Source organism: Terrapene carolina, unplaced genomic scaffold, assembly GCF_002925995.2.
Source record: "Terrapene carolina triunguis isolate 2854851 unplaced genomic scaffold, T_m_triunguis-2.0 Scaffold192, whole genome shotgun sequence".
NCBI lineage: Eukaryota > Metazoa > Chordata > Testudines > Emydidae > Terrapene > Terrapene triunguis.
In genome coordinates, this window is record NW_020664543.1 from 9,808,233 (window position 1) to 9,815,077 (window position 6,845).

Sequence of the window (6,845 nt, forward strand, 5' to 3'; positions counted from 1 at the left end):
CCGTTATTTGTCTAGAAAGCGAGGCTATTTGCTGCCTTAAGCCAGCCAGGCGAGCGAAAGGGGTTTGGGATTGATTTGTAATTACAGCCCGGGATTTCTTGCCTGGACCCCACTGCTACTTTCATTCACATTCCCTAGCTGAAGCTGGCGCCAGGATCCCCGGCTGGCCCTGTGTTTATGTCATTGAGACTAGGACAATATTTCAGTGTGGAGCCAGACCGCGGGGATCCACTCTATAAAACCCTCACTAAAAATAGACAATCCCCCCTCCCCATCAGCTCCCCCCCGCTTCCCCAGGGTCGCCAACACCCCGCCTCAATGCGCCGCAAAACAAGCGTGCGAAATCGGCTCCCGGGGCCCTCCCAGCTGCTTTCGTGTCCAGAGCAGGTTTAACTCGGAATGAAAGACGTCAATTAGCAGCCGCTGGAGCTGACAGCGCCGTGAGAGCTCCATTACAGGCAGCCCCGCAAGGCCCGTCTGGCGGGGGACCCAGCGTGTGGATTTCCCACCCGGTCCCGGACATGCCTGCGCCAGGCCAGCAACGCCCCGGGATTCCGATCGGGGGGGAGATCCAGCCCCACCAACCTGTGGCTGAGCAAAAATACCCCCCGTGGCAGAGGGTGGTGCTGGTTGGAGGCAGCCGGGTCCAGGGTGCGAAGGCCAGTTTGGACGCTGGGGGACCAGGGCGATCCGTAAGCGGGTAACAGATACCGTAAAATAGCAAAGTGCTTGGGACTTCTCAGTTCCCTCTGCCGCTTTTAAATCCTGCCCCAGGGACCCCCCCCAGGACAACCCCGGGTCATGTCTTCACCCCTGCCTGATAAATCTGTTCTGGAGCTAGCAAATTCAGAAGGAGCGGATACATTTCCAGCCCCGCGCTGTCAGTTTTATTCAGAGAGGCCCACACTTTTACCGAATACCGAGAGACGGGGGGTCACCTGGTTTTGATGGGAAGAAATCTTTGCTGGAGTTGCTCTGTTCCAGTGTTTCAGTAGTGCCTGGAATCCCCAGGCACCATCAGAGCCTGGGTGCGCTAGGTGCTGTACAAACACATCGTAAGAGACAGTCCTGAAAAGCTCACCGTTGAAATAGATGAGACAGACAAAAGGGGGGGGCAAGGGGTCACAGCATATAAGCAGAAGCCTGGGAACACAGGCATCACTGTGACTTGCCTTTGGCCACCCAGTCTGTGACAGCACTAGAAATTGAACCCAGATTTCCAAAGTCCCCGAGAGTAGCTTGTTTGTCAGAGGGTTATTTCAAGACCCTCCCTCCCCCCAAATGTTCCCCAACATGTACACAATAGCATGCAGGGATAGCGGTGGTCTGGTGGAGGCAGCTTGATCACAGACTTGGGGGGGGGGAGGGGGAATCCATAAGACCCCATACAACCTGGTGCACACATCTAAGTTTTTGGAATCCTTGGCATGCCTGCCCACTTTTGCTCAGAGATTATGTCACTGAGTTCAGCTTCTAATAGCTTATTCTGGCTAGAGGTTGCTCTGCTTGCTCACCTAAATCTAGTAGTATTACTGTAGTGCCCAGATGAGATCAGGGCCCTGTTGTACGAGACATTAGATAAACACACAGCAAAAGGCAGTCCCTGCCCAGAGGAATTTACAGCCTAAATAGGCAAGACTGACAAAGGGTGGGAGGGGAAAGTGAGGTATAGAAGATAAAGGGACTTCCCCAAGGTCACCCAGCAGATCAGTGGCAGAGCTGGGAATCCTGCGTCTCCAGATCCTTTAGCCCACCCTGCCTCGTACACAGATGGAATGTTCCCTTTCCTCTTAGCTCTAGAGACCTGTGGGGGAAATACTGTCAAAACTCAACAATGTTTGGAGAAAAAAATCCACCCCCTTGTTTCTTTTTAATGTTCTTTCTGCTCTGGAAAGGTGCTGGAGTTCCACAGCTGCCCCAGAGGCGCTCGGGTGCAGCCCCTAGCTGAGTGGGCTGTGGCTGAGGCTTACAAGGAGTGTCCAGCAAGTTAGACGAGCGAAGTTATGTAGTGTCAGTTCTTCAAGGGATTAACCCAGCTGTGCTACTTAGACGAGTGTCTCTGAATGAAAGACCAGGCAATTCTAGGTTCAGCGTAAAGCTAGGTCCCCTGGTGTTGAAACTTTCCCCCTTTCATTACTTTCCTCTCTGAAATGCTTTTCACCTCTCCAATTGACCTTGGAGCAGTTTTCCAGGCTAATTCCATGTCAGTAGGAGTCGGGCGCCAGTTGGATTGTGGGGACCAGATCCCGGTCTCATGGAAGGCAGTGGCAAACCTCCCCATTGACCTCAATGGCATAGGATCAGCTCCAAAAGCTAGTGAGCATGAGGGGGGAGAGAGTGAGATCAAATGAGAAATCCTTTAGAGGCAGGAATGAGGGCTGGCTGAATGTCCCTTTGCAGCTCACTGCTGGGTGGATTATCAGAACTCGGAGAGAAATCCCTGGTGCTCCCTGAATAGCCGCACAGAGGAACCTTCACAGCATTAGATGAAGCAAACAATGAATCGACAGCAAGGCACTGGTACCATTTTGTCTAAAAGCAGCCTCCTTAGTTTTCACCATTAATCATGGTCTCTATTGGACTTACTGTTTTGGCTGGATAGTCCCTGGCTTTGGAGGAATGATCATGATTCACAGAGAACCAGCAAGACTGGAGAAGCTGAGTTCCCTTGCCTTTCATTTTTGTATTCAAAGCACCCCTTCCTAAAACACCTGCCTACGGCCTTGTCCCGCAGGCCTCTCTCAAACATGGCTCCTAGACAGAGAGGATTTCGGGACTGGGATCTGGATGAGACTTTCAAACCACCCTATCGTTTTCAGCAAAGAGGGTGAGGGAGAAGAGGAGGAAATGGAAATGTGCTGGGGAGAGGGTGTTTCCTTTCCTTTCACAACGTTCTGCATCCCAGAAACCCGAGAAATAGCCTCTGCTCACGGAATGTGCCTCTATCCTTTAGGATAGTCTTTAACTATATGACTACAGGCTGTGTTCTCCACAGGAACCCTACTTCATTCAGTGCACAGGACAGACAGAGCTCTTGGAATGAACCAGGATTCCATAGTAAAAGAGGTTATTGTCCATATGACCCTGCCTCATTTGTTGCCGAAGTTGGAACGTGTGTAGCAAATGAGGCAGGGGATTGTAGGAGGAGAAAGGATGATCTCAAGATTTAGGCAGTTGTATGCCACCCTGTATAATTAGATTCTATCCCTTCCTTTGCCACCCAGTCCCTACGCAATGCCGGACTAGTCACGTAAATCAAGGTGGCCACGAATGGTGTGTTCCTCATTTTCTGGATGCCAAAGGTGAGACACCTGGGGTCAGATTTGCAAAGTGCTAAGTGCTCAGAGCTGCAACTGAACTCAACAGGAGATGTGCTTTGAACATATAAAGTAGTATAAAAATGACACAGGTGTGGCCTCCAAATCCGCACAGAGTACGACCTTGGAGCTTCAGAGCATAGACCACATCCAAGTTTTCTGCTTGGGATGCGCACTAGCGAAACTGTTCAGGACACTGTAGGGATCCGCGGTTGCTTCCCTGGCAAAAATCCACTCCAGCTCCTCCTAGTAGGCACACGTACCGGGAGCATTATCGGAGACCTTGGTTTTGTCCTTTGCATTTTTGTTATTCTGCTGTAGCATTTTAATATTGTGCACCTCCTCTGTGGAATGCATTGTCTTTCGACATCAGGTCTGGCCTTATCTTCCCTTTAAGTCTAGATTGAAAATGTTTATTTTTGTCCTTTTAACTAATTAACTTTGCAGGGTGGATTAGTTTTTCATTTTATTATTTTAAACCTTCGATGCCTCAGTGAGATAAAATATTATAAAAGTTTTAGCTGCCATTGCACAGTAATATGGCAAATACCAATATGCATCTATTACATTTCTTCTGGAATCTCATCTCACTTATGCTGGTTTCACACTTGAACAATTCCATTTACTTCAGAGGATCTACTCCTGAGTATCTGAGAGAAATAAGACCAGAATGTCCATCTGACAACTTCTCTTAACAGGTAATACCATCACCTAACTCTTAGATCATGCTTTTCTTCACTAGATCTCAAAGCACTTTGAGTAAGCATCATTATCCCTATTTGACAGAAGGGGAAACTGAGGCACAGAGCAGTGAAGTGACTTGCCCAAGGTCACCTAGCAGGCCAGTGACCAAGTGGGGAATAGATTCCAGGTCTCCTGAGCCTCAGTATCCTTTAATGAAGGCAGTAGGTTTTAACAGCTCAATGCTTTGAACCATTACTAAATCCAAAAGGACACAAGCAATACAAGTGCTGGAGGGACAGTCTTCAAACTGTTGAGTGCATCACATTCTAGAGCAGTGGCTCAAACTTTTTTACTGGTGACCCCTTTCACATAGCAAGCCTCTGAGTCCAACCCCCCCTTATAAATTAAAAGCACTTTTTTATATATTTAACACCTTTATAAATGCTGGAGGCAAAGCGGGGATTGGGGTGGAGGTTGACAGCTCGTGACCCCCCATGTAATAACCTCGCGACCCCCTGAGGGGTCCCAACCCCCAGTTTGATAACCCCTGTTCTAGAGCTAAAAAACCCAGTGTATATTGTATATACTGGAGAGCAGAATGGTGGTTTTAATTTTCCATAAAAAATTAAACAAATTATCTCTTGGTTACTTATTATTTTTATTACAGTGGGTCCTAAAATTGGTCCTAATCAGAAAGCATGGCCCCATTGCATTAGGGCGTCCATGCTTATGTTGTGAGGAGACAAACCGCACCCCCAAACAGCTTACAATCACTGGCCATGTCTACAATGCAAAGAAAACCCCGTGGCACTGAGCCTCAGAGCCCAGGTCAACTGCTCTTGCTTGCGGGGCTAACAGCAGCAGCGCAGGAATTCCTGGGCAGGCTGGAGCTCAGGCTCTGAAACCCAGCCAAGGCGGAGGGTCTCGGAACTGGGCTCCAGCCCGAGCGGGAACATCGACACTGATGTTTTTAGCCCTACAGCCCATTCACCGCGAGCCCCAGTCAGTTGACCTGGGCTCTGTGACATGCTGCCGCGGGATTTTCTTTGCAGTGTAGACATACCTGTGGCTTGCAAGGCGATCTGAAAGGCGAGCGCAACATTTTAATTTTAAAACACCCTCCCGCCCCCAATTTAAAATTGTTCTGAGCCTGCAAAACTCAGAACCCCTCTCAAGTGAAATGACTGAATTTGAGAATCCAGCAAGCAGCGATATACGATGCATCATTTCAGCACATTGTTGGCAGCTGCTGTGGGACCAATCTATGGGCTGCCTTCAAAATGTTAATGGAAGGGTATTCTTTTAAATCTCTACCCAGCCTTTTCACTGCGTTCTAGCATACCCTTTTCAGAACATGAGTACATATGCAGTTCTCTCTTTTGCTTGGCACCTGGACAGCTCTTCTACTGTCACTGCCCTGTAGTCCTCAGCTGGCACAAGAATTCCAAAATAAATGAACGTGTTGTAATCAGGAGAAAAATATTGTGTCCTTGTGGTGTTGATGTTGATTGCAGCTCAATTCCTCAATGGCCACCACCAGTTTAGCTGCATATTTCTGTACAAAAATACGCTCACCTTGGGGACTTGGCAGGCTTCTGACTGAATAGATACTGCAGCTACTTAAATGTTCATTGCCGCTGACAAAGTGCTGTTGATGAACTTGCATTACGAGAGGAGACTCGTCTTAACAAACAGGCCACAGTTTGCATCCAGTGGCCTGTGCAGCACAAACAGGTCTGCCGGGCATAAAGTTCCTCTGAGTTTTTGTGATACCTAAGTGCTGATGATAAGAGACAAGGTTTTGGCAGAAGAGGACCTAAAAAGAGGCAGAGTGATTGGATAAAGATCTCCTCCGCCCAGACATGCTTCAGAAACCGCACTGGCAAAATGAACCTAGCAGGTAATTTACAAATATGCCCACAGGTAACTAAGAAAAAGGATCCTAGGAAGAGCACAAGCTGAGATTCAGGGACAAATAACAAAGTACTTGTATATCTACTTACATAGCATATAGTCAACATGGGGGAATTTACTGCCCCAGAGAATGAAAGGGTCAGGGTGGGGTTTTCAAAAGCGCTCAGTGCTGGTTAACTCATCACCTTCTGCTCTTATGGGAATGTCAAATTCCAGCATTCTCCACCCTGTAGTTTTAGGTACGGTGCCTTTAAGGGCTGAGCTGCCCAGCCAGAGAGCAGAGCTCTTGCAAGCAGCATAAGCTCGGAGTGATCACTGAACGCCACACACGCCACCCAAGATTTAACGTTCTAGTCCAGGCCCATCGCTGGGGAAAGCGAACAGTGAGTCCCAGATCTCTGTGCTGAATGCCCTACACTAGTATTTCCCACAGTGTAGGGTGTGAAGGACTGACTGTGGGGATGGAAAGGTGTGTGTGTGGGGGGGCAGCCAGATCTCTCCATTGTTTTCCATATTCTCAGCTTTCATTTAAAAAATGTCACTGGGTGTTATGATTGCAAAGGAAACCTTCAAAATACAAAGGCAGTATAACCGATGCAGTAATATCTGCTGGAGTTTGCAGAGAGCCTGAAACAATAGCTCAGAACTGCCCGATTCATTTCAATGGGTGCTAAGTCAAATGTCAGTTATTATACGTTAGATGTCATCACTTAACTATTTTACTGTTCATCAGCGCATATAAGCAAGGAGAGGAAATTTGTTCTGAAGATCTACCTCAGGAGGGGTGCAAAGGACGAGCTGGGGGTGCAGTGAAGATGTATACATTAAGAAGTGTAGGTCTTTAACAAAACATGGTGGATTGAGGGGAAGATGTTAGGGTAGGGTTTCAGTTTCATGAAAGGAGTCTCAGCTTTAAAAAAAAATTGGGAA